Genomic DNA, 20,578 nt, shown 5'->3' with positions numbered 1-20,578 from the left:
ATTTAATACTAAGTTGTCGAAAATCGTATTAATATAATTCCTTTCAAATTCCAGTTTCTAAAACATTTAATACGAGGTTGTCAAAAATCGTAGTAATATAATTTCTTTCAAATTCCAGTTTCTAAAACACTTAATACTAGATTGTCGAAAATCGTATTAATATAATTTGTTTCAAATTCCAGTTTCTAAAACATTTAATACGAGGTTGTCAAAAATCGTAGTAATATTTATTTCAAATTCCAGTTTCTAAAACAATTAATACGAGGTTGTCGAAAATCGAAGTAATATAATTTCTTTTAAATTGCAGTTTCTAAAACAATTAATACGAGGTTGTCGAAAATCGTAGAAATATGATTTCTTTCAAATTCCAATTTCTAAAACGTTTAATATGAGGTTGTCAAAATTTCTGAAACATTTAATAAGATGATTGTCAAAATCGTAGTAATACAATTTCTGTAAAATTCCATATTTTAAATCATGCAATTCGATATTTGTAAAATATAGTAATATAATTTCTTTAAAATATCAAATTTTTAAATATGTAATAAAATGGTTGCAAAAATCGTAGTAATACAATTTGTATAAAATCTCGTTATCTAAAATATTTAATACGATATTTGTAAAAGTCGTGGTGAATGCAGTTCCCTTAGAATTCCAATTTTTTTAAACATAATGGGATGCTTGTCAAAAATCATAGTAATATAATATATTTAAAATATCTTTTTGAAGCATTTACTGCGATTGTCGAAATTGTAGCAATATAATTTATTTAAAATTCAAATTTTTAAAACATTTAATAAGACGGTTGTCAATATCATAATATGTTTTGAATTCCAATTTTAAGACTTTAGTACGTTGTTTGTCAAAATCGTTGCAATACAATTTCATGAAAATTCCAATTGTTTGAAACATTTAGTACAATATTTGCCAGAATGATAGTAATAAAGTATCTTTAAATTTCCATTTATAGAAACGCGTAACACGATATTCGTAAAAATTTAGTAATATAATTTCTTTTCATTCCAATTTTTCAAAACACTTAGTAGGATGATTATTAAAATTGTAATATTAAAATTCTTTTAAAATTCCTATTTTCGAAAACATGTAGTAAGATTTTTATCACAATGTAATAATATAATTTCTATAGAATTCCATTTTTTTTTAAATTTAATAAGTATTGTTTTCAAAATCGTAGTAATGTAATTTCTTTAAAATTGTAAACTATAAACATTTAATCCATTTAATCCAGATGGATGTCAAAATCGTAATAATATTACGATTTCTTTAGCATTTCAATCTTAATAGCATTTTATTACGATAATATGATTAATTCAAAATTTACAAAATGTTGAAACATCTAATACAATGATTGTCAAAACAGTGAAGTTCAAAGTATTTCATACTTGCTTTATATATATTTAGTCGGAGAGAGAAATCATGTGCAATTTAAAGTAATGCTTCCATTAAAATCCCCAAAAATTATTCTAATGATTCCACAAGAAATTTTTACGTTATGAGTTATCAGTTTGATTCGTCATTCTCATTTTCAGTTGGAGAAAACGAATATTACGATAGACCGAGTTTGGACACAAATAAATGTAATATTTTTTTCAAAAATAATTCTTACACAATTGGAGAAAACGAATATTACGATAGACCGAGTTTAGACACAAATAAATGTAATATTTTTTCAAAAATAATTCTTACACAATTTTTTATAGCATTCAGTTACTCTTTTATTAGAGTTTAAGATATTTTTAGTAGTAATAAGTAAAATTTTTCGGAGGAGGGAAGAGTCTAACTCCAGATTAAAGTAACATTATTAAAGAAATAACTGCCAACATTTTATAATATAGCATTCGAAATATATTATAAATATATCAGTTGTCGTTAATTGATATATTGTACTAATTTCTCATTAAAATGTAAGAACTGATGGGAAAAGTTTTATATTTCAATAAATTAACGTTGATTTAATATAAATTATTGTTTTTAGAAGTTTTCAATGTTTTTAATCGAATTAGTCCTAAATTTTGTTAAAATCGGTTGTTCATTCTGTTCTTTGCTTAAGTTAAAATGTCATCCAGTTAGAAACTAGAGTGACATTTCTTAACAGTGGTGAGGAGCACGGTGCTTACCTTGCGTCCGCTGCTGCCGATGCCACAAGTCCAACTGATGAGATGCGACGTCCGAATTTCCCGGTCGTTCCGCCGCCTCGATATATACAATGAGAGAGTTATTGACCTCTACGTCACCTCCCCACCACCGCGCGGCCTGGGACAAGATCACTCTACGTCTGCAAGGTGTTGAGCGGGGGGCGTGTGCGACGATGCTGGGAATTTTGACCAGTTCATCAGAAGGCGATGATATGCCGCTAGCAGTCGTACTGTGTTCTAATTGCCATTATACTTAGCGAGGACCGCGCCTTCAAATCCGGTCGATGGGGTTTAAAGGACAACAAAAATTCTTACTACTTCCTTTGAAGGGAAATTAAACTTCGGACAGAATGTACTGACAATTTTTTATCCACGTCAGAACTCCGCCTTTACCCGTTATTTTAACAAAAACTGACAGGGAATTCGTAGGATATCTGTAATTTTATGCAACGTTTGTGCTTTCTGTTGTGTGTTATTGTGATCTTTAGATTTCTAACGAATTGGTTCTTATTTAGACTGATTGTGAATATGATTGCAGTGAGCAATTTATTTGTTGTATTAATAATTATTATTATGTTCTAGTGTTTAATCGATTAATCTGTTCGATTAACCGATCAATTTCTGTTATAAGTGGTTACACAACTTTTAACACTGTATCACTTCGGAATATGTATTATATGACTTTCTCGTGTTAAATTCTATCGTACCTGGTTTACATGTTTCGACCTATTATTGATCTTCTTCAGAAGTGGTCGTTGCTGGTCTTGGCTCCTCTTGTTTTGTTTACTCTGGGGGTGTGTTTGTGTAGTGTAATGTTATTATTTTGTTAATGCAAACTCAGACTAAAAATTCCAACAATATTCGTCTGTCAGAAACTGGTTACTTAAAAGCACAATTTTGAAATTACAAAAGCAGGTGGCAGATAGCATAGGACAAATCTTTGCACAAACAATTCAAAAAGAGATGGAGATATGAAGACAGTGACCTGGTCTATCTCTATTGAAAGTTGAAACAATGCGAAACCCTTAATAAGTTTTATGGTTTTTTAAGAAAACTTCCATGTTGTTGTCACTTCGTTTTCCTAGCATATGAAATACATACTTTTCTGGGATTCGCCCCCTTATCCCTTATCCATGAATACACTGTGTGTAAGTGAGAGAGTAACTTCTCTTTCTACAATTTTGTAACCCGATTCCAATAGGGGCCAGTCTGTTGTTTTGGATCGCTGCACTGTTGCAGTTTCTTTACTGAGTTTTTAGATTAAGCTTTTGTGTTTAGTTTGCTAAAGAAAAAAAAACAGATTTCTGTGGTCTGTGAAAAGTGAAAACTCCGTTATGTCATATGAGAAATTGAGAGGTAAACTCGGTGAAACGTTTGGATTTAAATTGAACGATCGTGGATAAGTGCTTGACAGAAAAAAAGTTTTTTTTTTTTTTGTGATGCAGGAAACATTGTTACTAAACGTAGAATGACACTTAATTCGGAGCATGTGAATACACTCACATGTTTAAAATCATGGATGAAGCAATATTAACTAAGTGAGTCCCATAGATTTGATACTTATGTTTGTCTCAAAAATTTCCGGAGAAATTGACACGATAAATTATAAGCCTATATAATAAATATGTTAGTAAATAACTAAAATAGGCTAGTATTGTTTTGTAATACAACGATACAGTACATACAAATGTGCAACATTTTATACTTATGCTTATCACCGAACACAAATTAAATTTAACAATAATTGTGTATTACAGTATACAGTATTAAAACTACATATTCCAAATTGATCAAAATTCGATTAATCTATTAAATTCAAACCGTTAATCGATTAAATATTTCGATTGATCCACTGCACTGTTATCTTCCCTTCATTTCTTCATTCAATATACAGAATGAACAGTAAGTAATATCACTTATTCTGGTGGGTGATTCCCTTATTAAACAGCAACAAAGAAGCCAAGTAACATTTTGCTGGATTGTGAATAGTTTTTCAGAAGAAACGTGCATTTTAAAAGACATTAGTTGTGCGATCGTGCAACGCTATAATCAGTAGAGAATGCCCTGTATGTTGTTGTATTTCTCTGAACAACCCCTTCACTTGGCTTGTTTGAATAGGTGAGTGGGAAGTCATTGCCTTGTATATCGCTTTTAAAATCGTACGAAATAGTACAGTTGCTACATCGTGTAATTTTTATGCTTAAATTGTATCAGAGAACGGAAACTTACGTTACAGAAAAGAACTTGGAAAATTTAAAACAAACGCCACGAAGTGATTTTAATTAAGTGTTCGGAGAACACAGACAATAAGATACGCTTATTTTAAACTAAATTTAAAAGATTAACAAATACTTCGACGTTCCCATTTCAATTTAATGTTCTGGAGAACATAAACAATAATGATTTTATTTCATGTTATAGGAACAAAATTTTAAATCATTTAAAATTTTACAGGAAAAAAAAAACAGAAAATACGATATGCTTATTTTACGCTAAACGAACGAAATGAAAAATATTGTAAAGTCTTCGATTTAGTTTTAATTAATTATTCAGTGAACACAGGCAATAAGAAAAGCGTAATTTTTCTTCATACAAATCAACTTAATGATTAAAAAACTCAATTTATCGTACTGAAAACACTTTCTTCAGCCGATCAGAAATAGTTCTCGCTCACTTTAATGTTTAAAGTAATAACTGGTAATCTCACATACAATAAATCAAATTTCTGAAAATGTAATTGTTTGTGTTATGTTCACATCTTCCGTTTACATTTTGCGTTGTCACCCCTTTCACAAACGTATACGCAAACTTCAGGGTATCTAGGCTTATGCTCTCTCCAGACATTAACTTTTACAGCGTTGTTGTAATATTCCTTTGCATAACGAAAAGTTACATTTGTTCGGGTCAAATTTCTGCTCACTTAAAGGACAAAACTAATATTATTTCATTAATAAATATCATAATACACTGCTTTCTTAAATTGACCGAGCATTTGGAAATTAAAAGAATGGCTTTCCCAGAACGCGCTATAAATGTTTCATATAAAACAATTTTTGTCTTGGAAAGGAAGAGAAAATAAGAACAATTTTATTAAAAGTTTTATTTGAAGTATCTCAAAGAATAGCCCCCTGAAATTAATGACATTACTTATTGTATATCACATATCTGTAGGCTTATTAGTATTTACAATGAAATTACTGTGTTTCATGTGAATGATTCGTTGCTAAGAAGGTGACGTCAGAATAGCGTAACGTAACTCATTGCCGTTGCTAAACAACTGACGTCAGATGTTGAATTTTCCGTAACATTTGACTCTCGAGCTTAAACATTTCACTTTAAAATTTCTCTGTACGGTTTTTATTTTTCGGGATTTAATTAATACCGGGGATTTCCGTACGTGTAATATATTTACGGCATTTTAAAGAATTCTGTCCCTCAAAGAAAGTGCATTTTTCTTCCATGTTAAAATTCAACTTTGCTAGTCAATATTCTTGCCTCTCATTATATCATCGGAAGTGATTCATTTCTTAATATGCCTCCTATCGGAAGGGAATTAGTTTCCAGTGTTGCATGTCGGATATTATGAGACATAAAAGAGTACTGTTTCTCAATACAAGCGTTCCGGACAAAATTTACTGGTCGTTTCTCGATAATATCAAAATAAAATTCTGTTTATATTATTCTCGCCTATTAAATAAATCAATCAATATTTTAATGTATTAGAGTACTTTATTTCTTCTAATCTTTATATACTTTCTTCAAATCGTGTAATAGTCAATTAGATCCCACTCGAGTTATGATTTTCTCTAGATAAATCAAAATCTCTAGTGAGATTACTCTTGATAATCGTCGATCGTTAAGTGATCAGCGAGTGCAATGTTAATATTACTGATAATGGCTAATAAAGAAAACTGTCCAAAATAAAACTGCAAAAAACGGGAACAATGATAAACTGGGTTATGGCAGTGGCAGTGAAACTAATAGCTCACATTCATCATCGCTGCAAGGATCAACAAAGGGCGAGCAAAGCAGTGAAAGAGAAAAGGTAGTGTAGGGTAAAGTTGCGTAATGCCGTGATACCCCTAATTCCGTGATACGCTTTTTTCACTGACTATCACGGGATTGGGTATCTTGCTTGAAAGTTCACCGATATCTCAAAAGTAGCTGAAAGATGCACTCTTTCGAGGAATATGTCTGACACTATGATCGAACGGTAAAACTTTGACTGACATTCAGTTTAAAAAAAGTATCACGGGATTAGGGGTATCACGGCATTAGGCAACTTTACCCTAATATAAGGGCTGTAGTTTTCAACTATTTTGGGTTAAGCAATTTCTATGGGTACTGCATGAAAAATCAGACGATGTTATTTTCTGAAAAATACGTAACGACATTTTTTTTAGAAACAACAATTAAAGTTTCCTCAGACTTTTGCGCAGAGTCCTGCCCCTTCTCCCAATATTTCAAAGAAGTCGCCCCTATGCCTCACAAATTCCTTCACCTAAGACACGGCATTCAACACTGCAAGACCACTGCACCTACATTTCCGAATTATGCGGCTCTCATAAAGGAATCTACATTCCAGCGCGAGATAATGGGATAATAGTCAATGCAAGGGGAGAGATGTGGTACATTGTACGCCCAAGTGTGGGCTGCAATAAACTATCTTTCAGGATGAAACACCGCAATAGATTCTACAGACATGTTGAAATACTGGAAAACGAGTAATTCGAAAGGGGCAGAGTAAGTTGTTCTAGGCGTAATAATGGCATCGCCATTAGAAACATGGGAAGTGTTAGGATAGGAAACGCGGTATGTTTCATGCATTACTACTAGTGTTTGTAAGAAGTAGCCTACATCATTATTCAGTACTGAGCCATTACTCATGTCCCGTGGTAGTAATAGTAATTGCACAGTAGTAAGGCCACATTGCATCATCATCATCATCATCATCATCGCCACTGTTACAATGAACTCTCTTGATCTCTTGTTTCATTACTTCGTGATGATTTTGAACGAACACTAGGCATTCACAGAAAAGGGTGGGAGGACTGGGATCCGGATCATTCGTCACAAATTTTTTGCCACTAGGACGATTCGTAACACATTACAATTTCGTTACCCGGCGATTCGTAACACATTACATTTTTGTATAACAATATCATTCCGCAGTTACGATTTCACATACCATTAAAAAAATTGTATAAATGTTTCCACAGTTTCGGTTTCACATTCCATTCAAACAAATATTTAATATATAAAATTAGCACAAATAAATACAGGGTTTTTCCGGGCTGGTGTTACAAACTTTCGGGGATGATGGGAAAGGGCACATGTATCAATTTGAGATAAGGAACTCTGGTCCGGAAATGACTGAGTCGAATGTTATGAGCAAAAATAGTTGTGTGGAAATGAAATTGTGATTTCGCACCACGTGCCCTCCTTCCCTTAACCTTTGGAACTGTCGTGGATAGATGGTATAGGCCGGATGTCTCCTATGTGGGTACTAGGCCCGATACAATCTGTGAGCTTGTCTACTGTTCCCATATATTTCGTGATGGATAGTCTGAAGAAGAACTGTTCCCCATTTTCGATTATGTGGAAGACAATTTCATTAGAGATCGAAGACGCGCGAACATAGGGAACTGCTATGATATGACCTTAAAGGAAATACCAAGAACAACAAACACCCGTGAAGCTTGGCATAGGCGACTTAAACTTTAGATGGGAAAAGCGCACCCCTCACTATATCATCTTCTGGCACTCCTTAAGAGAGAGAGACGGCAGAAATCAACGTGGAAATTGAAAGAATGACAAGTGGCATATCTTCACGCAAGAAAAAGAAATACGTTGACTTAGATAAAATAATTCAGATAAGTGTTGAAAAATATATTAGGGTACTTAAGGTGTCTCGGACATAACGTAGGAGGACATTTTTGACCTTTATATATTGAAAACATAATTTATTTATTTAAATCCACCACCAGCAGAAGCAGGCTTCCAATTACAGGTGGCTTACACAGATACGTACACAAAATACATAATAAGAAAAAAAAACAAAAACAACATAAACGAAAGAAAGAAAATATATAACGGTAATAGATGCTAGAATATAATATTTCAGTTAATATAGTGCCAAATGTCAATATAATGATGCAGTATTATTTAAAAACTAGAGTAAAAACATTATAATAAACTTCTTCATAATTTAAATATCTAAGGAAATAGGCTACAATTCTTTTTAATGTTATATTACATTTTTCAGCTGTTAAACTGAAATTTAATTGAGAATCACAGTTTAAAGACAGAGAGTTGTATTACACATAACAAACAATGGAGAGTTCCTGAAGAAAACAGTTCTAGGAATGGGAATGACAAAGGGTTGCCTATGACGTAATTCTGTTTTTTTTTTTTTGCATTGAACTGAAGGAATTTAAGAAAATCGCAGTTATTCAATATACCGTTAACAGTCTTATAGAGTAAAATTTGACTATTTATTAATCGTCGAGATTTTAAAGTTTTATAATTAAATTAAAAAAGTAACTGATTATATAATAAGATTAATAAAATTTTTAAGACTACAATATTCATTCATTCATATTGGCAGCAAGAGTACTGTGATCATGTTGTCATTGTAACGAATATGTCACATGTTACAAAAAATACTTGTGAAGAGCTTATCATTGTGACCAACAGATATCGTGACCAAATTTTCATTGTGACGAACTGCCAGTGACTAAACTAGACTGTGACGAAACGTCCTAGACCCGGGAGGACTCTGTTTGTATGTTCAGCATGGCGAAAAGCTATCGCAAGATAATGGACATATGTCCAGTTGTTATAGAAGGAAATCCCCTTTGCTCCGGAAATCGAACTCGGATCGACTTCATTTGTAGCCACCACTTGCGTCACAGCGGAGGACGAGGCTCAAGTCCCCATTGTTTCTTTTACCTAACTAAAGGCGTCTTTGCCGGCCTTGGGGGTTGAACCCTGAATCTGTGGAATATATAGGCAGCGCGTCATTTAAGCTGATGGGACGTGATGTGCTGTAATTTGATTGTCCGTGCAGCCATTATCGGTGTGTATGGCTTGCAGATTCGGAAATGCTCAGAATGACAAGCTGTTAGTCATTACAATACAAAGGAACAACGAGGCACATTTGTATGGAAGTCACGTAGGAAGGACTCATCGCCTGGCTGGACAGCATACAATGGCTCGAGGAAGCAACCCCTCCCTCGGAATTCCCTCTTTGAACCATAACTGCATTTTTCATCATAAAGAGTACAAAAATTGAGATTTTCACGGAAATGATCGTTTTCAGAATTGCGTTTCTCTGTCTGTTTTCCTCGTGTTGTTTCCTCCTGAACTACGACTATAGTCCGGGTCAGCTCACTTAATACCCTAAGGATGAATCCTAACCATGTTTCCCTCATTACTACATAAGCTAGTGGATTATGGTGATTTTCTAGTTTGCAGGTTGAATTTTCTTTTGCCAACCTAGTTTCGAATTTCGGTATTGAGAAATACTAAAACTGGTAGTGATTTTGTAACTGTTATGTTGGCAGTAGTGACACAAGTTGTCAGTACAGTAGAACCTCTATTATCCGTGGTAATGAAGGGTATGGACTGAACGGTTGATCGAAAATATCGGATAATCCGTACAATAAAAGATTTCGTTATTTCCTCCATGGTCTTGTATTTAACTCGCAAGGTAGTGGATCAGAAGTTCACTAATTTAAGTCTGGTTGTAAACGACGGGTTTTTAAGAAGCAAGAAAACCCTTTGTAATGACTGTCTCAGGAAAGATAGGAATAAAGGAGCTCACATGTTGTAGATTTACATAATTTTTTACACTTTATCCTTGGTTTTTTTTTATTAAATCGCGTAGTTGTAACTCCAATCTCGTATTCTGATGCGAGATGAGCCACAGTTTCTCTTTCTCAAATCATTCAATTATTTCCATTTTTTTTCGATACTTAGCACAACACGTTTCCTGTTAACACCCGTGGAAAACATTTTATATACAAGTTATATTATAGAACGGCAATTCGAACAGTAGACAATGCTGTGTAATGATAAAGGCTTGTAATAACACTCTCTAGCAAAAACATGTAGAACCTACTTGCACAAAACAGTACTTCATATAAGTTATTTATTTCTGAAGAAAAAGAAGAGCGAGAAATAGACAGTCGGATAATCCGCCAATCGGTTAATAGGGTGACGGATAATCGGGGTTCTACTGTACTTTAAATTCTGAAATTCAAATTGTTCTGGATTTCTGAGCCCATTACTGGAATCTAGTGAAATTTGAACATACTAATAATTAATTAATATCAGTCCATACCTGTGGAGTAACGGTTAGAGCGTCTGGCCGCGAAACCAGGTGGCCCGGGTTCGATTCCAGTTCGGGGCAAGTTACTTGGTTGAGGTCTTTTCCGGGGTTTTTCCTCAGCCCAATATGAGCAAATGCTGGGTAACTTTCAGTGCTGGACCCCGGACTCATTTCACCGGCATTATCACCTTTATCTCATTCAGACGCTAAATAACCTGAGATGTTGATAAAGCGTCGTAAAATAACCTACTAAAAAATTAATATCAGTATTAATATTAATATATAATAGTTATTGTATGTGCTGCTTTGTGTTGTGGTTACAATTTCAGGATTAGAATCAGGTAGGCTAAGTGTAAATGAACATAACATATTTCGTGTGATTACTTGATTAATCGATAGAAATACCATTTGACAATTTAATTAATTTCTTTCGTGTTAGACTTTTATTACAATAATATAGTAAATATTCTAAAGCATACATTTCAAAGTGGCATTCGTTTTCGGAATTCATACTAATCAATTCACGTGATGAAACAAAATACATTTTTAGGTTAGGTCTCGTGATTCGTAAACTGTTTAATCAAAGCAATGAATATCATGTTGTCAGACAAAATACATTTTAATATTAGATCATACACTAATCTACTAACTACTAACATAATGTGCGAGAGGTCCAGAAGAAAAATATACTCCTTCACAAAGTATTGAACCTTTTAGAAAACACCTCCCCAACATAAAGATGAGATGTGGTAAATAAGTAAGATATCGTTATTGTTAATACTATATTATTATTATTATTATTATTATTATTATTATTATTATTATTACAGTAGGTACGTGGCATTGTGTGATTTTATCCTCTTTTGGTGATATCTAGTATTAGTTGGCAACACTGAAGAGACGGCCAAATTAGTCTTTTAGGAATTATGCGTACGTGATCCTCAGTATAGTTGGTTGCTACGTCAGAGGCGTATCCAGGTAATATTTTAGAAACAGGAATAATTCAATTTACTGGCAGTGATGCACATGAAATATAACTTCTTGTAAACAATTACTGGAATTTTATTTGAAATTGAAATCAAAATTAGTGTCACCAAATCCAGAGATTTTCTGTATGATTTAATATTTTTTAACGTGAAAAGATTTTGCGCTTCACATTCGAGAAATCTGGTCATACCGATACATTCTGTTAATACTGTCACTTCATTCAAGCGCGCTACGTTACGCAGGCGATAAGAGCCGCATTATTCTGCTCATGTACAGTAAATGTAAAAGCTTAACGAAATATTAAAATTACTTTATTTAACTCTTTTTCAGTCCACCATCCAATTAGGCATTATTGCGTGGAGTGGAACTTCAAACATCTCCTCTAAATTTTTTACAAACGAAAAATCAAAATATGCTTAAAAACTTATTGATTACTTTTCTAAATTTATTTTTTCTTAATTTAAAATCTACATGAATAATTATACAAATAGGCTACATCGTTGAAGTAGTATCACAAAAATCGTAAAAATTATATAGGGCAGACTCGGCTAATTTCGTGGTACTAAGTTTTTCGTGCAAAAATAAGATTTAAATTACGAAAATAGTATTCTTAATGTACGTACACTATTAGATTTCAGGAAGTTACAGGTCAGCATTTTACCTCAAATAAATGTATACAATATTTACAAACGAGCAATATAAACAAAAAAAAATTTAGCACTATGCACAAACATTCACTAATTCATACTGTTAATATTAGCAAAAATTTTGTTGAGTATACAATTTAAGTCTGGCAACGTCGCATCAGCAACGGTTTCTTACTCAGGTGTGCGTTTTCATCTTTGTCCGATTGAATGTAGTACCTCCAGATATGGTCGAGGAATACCTTCCTGGACTATAATAGAGCTGGTTTCTGACGTTTGCTAAGCACGTGGTTATAAATTGCGTACAGGTAGCAAACATACTTGCCTATTTTTATTTATCCATACACTAACGTCAAACAGAAATTCCTTGGTTAGTTCAACACTTTCAAGTGCTTCTGTTTCTCTACATTTCACTGTGACTTTTTTTCTAGAAAAAAAGTGATAGACCTATAACACCAGACTCTTCTAGTGTTGTAAATATTATTTACATTATTCCACAGTGTTATTCAAGAGAGCATTATTATTTTAATTGCCGTAAATATTAAAAAAGTAGGCACTTATGCGAGAGTAAAAACTTGAATTGGTAATTGGTTCATAAATGACATACAAACGCTATGTTATTCCAGTACAAGTAACATTCACTTTGTATAGCTACAGTTCACGCAATTCTCCAGTAAATTTGTGAATAAACTGTAATTTTTGTGAAGTTGAATCTTTTAGTTCACTGGAAGCCCGAAAGCAAAATCTACGGGACTGATACCTGATACGCTCTGGTGAGACGTTGTGGAAATGCCTACTTATAAGTATGATAAACTAAGAAATGTGTTAATTAAGAGCTATTTTACAGACGTATAGTATAAACGAATATGATTACAATATCATGAATAAGACTTATACCAACTTACGTATAAAGCCAGAAACACTTTTAAACAGTGTAGAAATTGACGACTTTTAGTAAAATTCAATACGAATGGCAATAAATATCATTTGAATGTTTGTCAACAAGTATAATATAATCTTGTTTTTATGATTTTAAGTACATTTATTTCCCTAAGTTGTATGAATTCCAATATACTCGTACAGGATGTAAACAATATAAACTGCCAAAAAATACTGGTGGTAGAGCATAAATAACTGAAGAAAAAAGTAAAATAATGTTTTTTCTGCAAATTTCAAGGTTTTCCCAGAAAAAAAAAATGTATTTTGTGAGTCTCACTATTTCAAAATGTGAATAAACAGGCATTATTTTGCCACTTTGCCCGATTCGTACGCTGAATCACTTGTTAGTTACTCTGTTGTGTATTAATGTGTCTTGAACGCGGCTAGAGGCGTAGCTCAGTCGGCTAAGGCACTTGCCTGCCGATCCGGAGTTGCGTTCGGGCACGGGTTCGATTCCCTTTTGGGCTGATTACCTGGTTGGATTTTTTCCGAGGTTTTTCCCAACCATAAGGCAAATGTCAGATAATCTATGGCGAATCCTCGGCATCATCTCGCTATCACCAATCCCATCGACACTAAATAAACTCGTGGTTGATACAGCGTCCTTAAATAACCAAGTAATGTGTTGAACGCAAGGTCGTTGGCAATAGCATTCACGTTCAGTCGAAATGTAAACAAATAATTAGACTATTATCAATCTAAAAAAACATAGTATTTTACAAATTAAAAATAAAATTATAAGAAATAATTAAGTTTCAATAGATATTTTGTTCAGTAGACCGATATGTACTGTCTGTACAATTTTGACAGTTTATACTCTGTATAACTCTCTTCTGAATAACTCTAAGTAAGTACAATCTGAAAGTTAGAATTTATAAAACAGTTATATTACCGGTTGTTCTGTATGGTTGTGAAACTTGGACTCTCACTTTGAGAGAGGAACAGAGATTAAGGGTGTTTGAGAATAAGATTCTTAGGAAAATAGTTGGGGCTAAGAGGGATGAAGTTACAGGAGAATGGAGAAAGTAACGCAACGCAGAACTGCACGCATTGTATTCTTCACCTGACATTATTAGGAACATTAAATCCAGACGTTTGAGATGGGGAGGGCATGTAGCACGTATGGGCGAATCCAGAAATGCATGTAGAGTGTTAGTTGGGAGACTGGAGGGAAAAAGACCTTTGGGGAAGCCGGGACGTAGATGGGAGGATAATATAAAAATGGATTTCAGGGAGGTGGGATATGATGGTAGGGACTGGATTAATCTTGCTCAGGGTAGGGACCTATGGCGGGCTTATGTGAGGGCGGCAATGAATCTCCGGGTTTCTTAAAAGCCATAAGTAAGTAAGTAAGTAAGTACAATCTCGTCAAAGTAATTTGAGTTATTTCTCTCTTACTTCGTTTCTAGCTCAAGATGTGAAACACCTACTGTGTGCCTAAGAATTTGACGTTATGCTAACATAATCTGTCACTTCCTCGTGAATGATGAGATAAAGATGGAGTAATTGTAAGATCATTTTATCAAATGAGAGTACTCCAAGGAAACCTCCTCTGACATCATAGATACTGTTCGTCAAAAATTTCACTTGGCTTCGTCCTCATTGTAAACATGCCACTATTATGTGAGACAGCTAAATGAAAATGCTATGTTAAAACATGTTTCATTATATTTCTTAAAGTTTGATTACTTACCTACTTACAAATGGCTTTTAAGGAACCCGGAGGTTCATTGCCGCCCCCACATAAGCCCTCCATCGGTCCCTATCCTGTGCAATGTTTCTTAAAGTTTCATTATATTTCTTAAATAATTGTCTAACTACCCAACTTTACAATATCATGGCGCTGCAGGTCAAGACTTCGTGATGTCATACTCCTTCGCTTGAACCCTTTACGAACCTAGAATTGTGTGTCAAAGTCGACGCAATACTCCATAAGAACAAATTTCCATCAAATGTTTCAAAGGAAATTTTGTAATAAAGTTGCTCTGATCTCAGAATCTAGTTTTGGTGGAGAAAAAACCGCAAATTCATTTGTAAATCAGAGCCTCGAGCTCTGTCAAACTCACACATCACTTAGCTTGATGAAAATTGCCTGTTGACCAGAGTAATTTGTTGAGTAAGGTTGAGTGGCATCCACTGCGTGGCCAGCGGCGGTGCAGAATTTTGATGAAGCTTGTTCTCAGTACACGTAATTCATCACTAGAACTACATTTTCATAAGCAACTTCTTCTGTTCGTTCTTAATCTCTCATTCTTTTCCTCATTCTCTTCATAATCATTTCATAATATCTTCTATCTAAAACTTCTCTTCCTCGTTCTCTTTAATCTATTTTCCTCGTTTTTGTTTCTCATTTTCCCGCAATAATTCTTTTCCTCTTCCTACTCTACCTCTTTCTTCTTCTACTTCACTGATCTCTTCCGTTCTATTTCATTCTCTTCTAATTTTTGTCTTCTTTTGCTCTTCTCTTCTTTTACTTTCTCTCATTCTTGTCATCCTCTCCTCTTTTCTTTTCTTCTATCCTTAATTTTTGTCTACTTTTCCTCCTCTCCTTTTTTCTTTTTCTCATTCTTGTCATCTTCTCCTCTTTCCTCCTCTTCTATCCTTAACTTTCTCTTTTATTCCTTCTTTTCTTTTCTCTTTTGTCATCCTTTCCTCTTTCCTTTTCTTCTATCCTTAATTTTTCTCTTCTTTTCCTCCTCGCCTTTTTTCTGTTTCTCATTCTTGTCATCCTCTCCTTTTTCTCTTCTTCTATCCTTAATTTCTCTCTCCTTTTCCTCCTCTCCTTCCTTTCTTTTTCTCATTCTTGTCATCCTCTCCTTTTTCTCTTCTTCTATCCTTAATTTCTCTCTCCTTTTCCTCCTCTCCTTTCTTTCTTTTTCTCATTCTTGTCATCCTCTCCTTTTTCTCTTCTTCTATCCTTAATTTCTCTCTCCTTTTCCTCCTCTCCTTTCTTTCTTTTTCTCATTCTTGTCATCCTCTCCTTTTTCCTTTTCTTCTATTCTTAATTTTTATCTCCTTTTCCTCCTCTCCTTTTTTTCTTTTTCTCATTCTTGTCATCCTCTCCTTTATCCTTTTCTTCTATCCTTAATATTTCTCATCTTTTCCTCCTCTCGTTTTTTTTTCTTTTTCTCTTTCTTGTCATCCTCTCCTTTTCCCTTTTCTTCTATCCTTAATTTTCCTCTTCTTTTCCTCCTCTCCTTTATTCTTTTTCTCATTCTTGTCATCCTCTCCTTTTCCTTTTCTTCTATTCTTAATTTTTCTCTCCTTTTCCTCCTCTCCTTTTTTTCCTTTTTCTCATTCTTGTCATCCTCTCCTTTTTCCTTTTCTTCTATCCTTAATTTTTCTCATTTTTTCTTCCTCTCCTTTTTTTCTTTTTCTCATTCTTGTCATCCTCTCCTTTTTCCTTTTCTTCTATCCTTAATTTTTCTCATCTTTTCCTCCTCTCCTTTTTTTCTTTTTCTCATTCTTGTCATCCTCTCCTTTTTCCTTTTCTCGTATACTTAATTTTTCTCTTCTTTTCCTCTCTCCTTTTTTCCTTTTTCTCATTCTTGTCATCCTCTCCTTTTTCCTTTTCTTCTATCCCTTATTTTTCTCTTCTTTTCCTCCTCTCCTTTTTTTCTTTTTCTTAGTCTTGTCATCCTCTCCTCGTTCCTTCTCTTCTATCCTTAATTTTTTCTTCTTTTCCTCCTCTCCTTTTTTTTGCCTTTTTAACAAATATAAATGACACTCGGGAGGAAATTAAACGCAGAATAGATATGGGAAATGCCTGTTATTATTCGTTTGAGAAGCTTTTGTCATCTAGACTGCTGTCAAAAAATCTGCAAGTTAGAATTTATAAAACAGTTATATTACCGGTTGTTCTGTATGGTTGTGAAACTTGGACTCTCACTTTGAGGGAGGAATAGAGATTAAAGGTATTTGAGAATAAAGTTCCTAGGAAAATATTTGGGGCTAAGAGGAATGAAGTTACAGGAGAATGGAGAAAGTAACACAACGCAGAACTGCACCTATTGTATTCTTCACCTGACATAATTAGGAACATTAAATCCAGACGTTTGTGATGGGCATCGCATGCAACACATATGGGCAAATCCAGAAATGCATATAGAATGTTAGTCGGAAGTCCGGAGGAAAAGACCTTTGGGGAGGCCGAGACGTAGATGGGAGGATAATATTAAAATGAATTTGAGGGAGCTGGGATATGATGATAGAAACTGGATTAATCTTGCACAGGATAAGGACCGATGACGGACTTATGTGAGGGCGGCAATGAACCTGCGTGTTCCTTAAAAGCCATTTGTAAGTAAGTAAGTAAGTATATATATATATATATATATATATATATATATATATATATATATATCTTCTCTTCAGCTGTCATAGCGGTCCAATGCTTACAGCGATGATCCTGCATACCCCCAATTTATGACGTATTGGTTAAGCCCGTGGTCCAGGTATCACAGGGGTTTTCTTCGGAAGCTCCGGTTTCCCTGTGACATCCCAACAAATCTCCATACGTCTCTTGTGGTGGTGTTATACGAAATATTTGCTATGACCCTTAAATGGCTTGCCTTAGAATCCACGGTTTCTCATGTTACTTTCTTACGTAATGTTATTAAGTTTTATGGTTTTGTAAATTCTAGTTTTGAATCCATGCAGTCTTATCTTCCGAACAAATATCAGTGGACATAATAATATAATGCCTTACCTTTTTTGCAGATGATCTTGCACTAAAAATCAGTTGTAACGTCAGTGATATTGTTTCTGTTAATGATCTTCATTTACTTATTCATGATTGGTGCAGTGTAAATAATAATAATAATAATAATAATAATAATAATAATAATAATAATAATCATAATACTTTATTGTCACAACAAAGATACATATTGATTTTTTTAAATATAAGAACTCACTAGCACCCCCAGAAAGAGTAAGTTATACATACTCGTGCTCAGGGAGCATTCCACATAAGTTAGCCTAATGTTAAGACATTTTATTGAATAACAGAGTAAAAAAGCAATAAAAGAAAAAAAGAAGAAAAATTATTGTACTTTAAATTTTCTCTGTTAACAGCAATTTGTAATAGATTTTTTTAAATAAGGAGCATTAGCACATTGTACGTTTGGGAATTTACCTATTATCATGTTATAAAGCCTTGGACTGAAGTTGCTATTGTGATTATATGCTACAGTTGTAGTACATTTAGGAACTGTCAAGCAAATGTTGTCTGATCTTTTGATTTTATATTTATGTGAATATAAACTAAATATGTTTCGGTTTTTATGTACGAAATTCAGTAATATATTTTTATAAATTTGATGGAAGTCAGATTCTTTAAATTTTAATACAGCAGCTCTGAAGGATAATCAAGAGGTTTATTAAGGCATATTTTTATTATTTTTTTCTGTGGCAGAGGTATTGGCATGAGGGAGGTATACTATAAAGCTTATAGTATAAGCACTACCCCATCCTATAATGACATATTGTAATATAGCTTGTACTAATGCGAGGTAAATGAGTCGTAAAGTATGGACAGTCAAGTAATTTCGTAGGATGACAGAATAGTGAATAATTTTTCTTAATCTATTGCACAGAGGAAGAACTTGTTTATCCCAACGTAAATGTTGGTCGATTATAATTCCGATATACTTAACTTGAGAAGATTAATGTAGAATAGGACAGTTACAACTATTAGAAGAACAGTTGGATGTAGGCCTATGCAGTTTTAAACACAAGAGCGAATCAGGAGATTTCATACCAACAGATGTTAACGAAAATGGTAGAACCGTGGTTTTAGAATGATTTAAGACAAGTGTTGGAATCAAACGAATTTTTAATCAAATTGATGCCATTGTTTGCATTCTCCTTCACTTAACATTGATGAAACTGTAGACATGAAAATTACTTTAAATCGTAATGAAACTTTACCTACAAATTCAACTCGATTTCTTGGCATTGAGATTGAATCTAATCTTGGTTGGAATGCCTAGTTAATCGCATTGCAAAAAAAAATTAGTATAAGTTTATTTATTCTTAGAATACTAAACGATAGTGTAAACTATGATAGTTTACTCACTGTGTATTATGGATGTATTCACAGTTTTTTGAGCTATGGTACATTGTTATGGGGTAATCATGCTTCCTCCAAGACTTTTTTCCTATTACAGAAGAGAGCTGTTAGAATTATATGTAGAGCTCACCACAAAGAGCATTGTAAACCACTTTGCCTTCTATTGATGTTATGGCTTGGCTTTTATATGCCAGGAAAATATGGATACGTTTAAAAAGTCCCATGAAATTCATGATCATTTAGTCGTGGCAATTTTAATATACATTTGGATAAATTGAAATATTCTCTTTCGCAGAACAGTTTTGAATATAACTTATGTCTATAAACTTCTTTAATATTCTCCCTATCAGTATTAAGAACTACCTATTCTGACATTTAAAGGAAAAATAACATCTAAACTTAAATTAATCCCTATTTATAACGTGAAAGGATTTTTTTCCTTTCATTTCATTTATTATATTCCATAGATCTTACATTAGCAATGAAGCTTTAAGATGTGGAACGAGTCAAAATTTTACAAGATTACAATTGCAATTTTTACAATTTCTTTACAATTTCAATTTTAATTTTTTACCATTTTTGGCGATATGTAGTGAGATGAGGTGAGGCTGAGGGTTCTCCAACAGATTACCTGATATTTGCCTTATAGTTGGGGAAAATCTCGGAAAAAAACCCAACCAGGTAATGATACCAAACGAGAGTGAAGTGAAGTGAGGCCGAGGACTCGCCATAGACTAACCCGCATCAGTCCCACGGCTGGGAAAAACCTCGGAAGAAATCAATCACACCAAACGAGGAATCCGGATCAGCAGGACAGCCTGCCGACTGAGCTACAGTGATGGCTCTACAAAAATATATAGCACATAGCCTATCAGATTATTAAATTTACAAACCAAAACGATTATTCATTAGCTGAGCTATAAAATATAATACATAGGAAGTAAGTTAATTCAATTTAAAGACATAAACAATTCAATCAGTTGAGACATACAGAAATTAATAATACATATCATGCAAATTACTTCAAATTACAAGCATAAACAACTCATCAGTGAAGCTATACAGATTACTATTCAATTTAAAGCATATACAATTCATCAGCCAAACTATACAAACATATTATACAATTCAAAGTAAATATATTAATTCAATTTACAAGCATACTTTTGTTGAGGTATACAAAATTGTACAATTCATATCAAGCAAAGATTTATATTTAGATTTAGATTTAGATTTAGATTTTATTTAATAATAACATATACATAAAAACGTTACAGATATATTATGATATTATGTGGTGATGTTTTATATACTTATATTTTAAATTATGACGGTACAATTATGCTGTAATGTCTTTTGACGAATTAATTCAATTCACTAAAATAATAACACGGCTGAATTCTGAAGTTCTACATGTTAATTAGTCAAGAACGACAAGTATAGCTCT

At 33.4% G+C, this 20,578-nt stretch overlaps 1 protein-coding gene across 1 annotated transcript in view; it reads right to left on the bottom strand.

The window, feature by feature from the left end:
• LOC138709280 (endochitinase-like) overlaps positions 1–2,288 on the bottom strand; it is a 35,934-nt gene extending 33,646 nt beyond the window's left edge. The window contains exon 1 of the mRNA XM_069839933.1: positions 2,139–2,288. The gene's annotated coding sequence lies outside the window, so the exon portion shown is untranslated. The remainder of the gene's footprint in view (positions 1–2,138) is intronic.
• Positions 2,289–20,578: the final 18,290 nt, after the last annotated feature.

Source organism: Periplaneta americana, chromosome 11 (assembly GCF_040183065.1).
Source record: "Periplaneta americana isolate PAMFEO1 chromosome 11, P.americana_PAMFEO1_priV1, whole genome shotgun sequence".
Taxonomy (NCBI): Eukaryota; Metazoa; Arthropoda; class Insecta; order Blattodea; family Blattidae; genus Periplaneta; species Periplaneta americana.
This window is presented reverse-complemented; position numbering and strand designations above follow the sequence as displayed.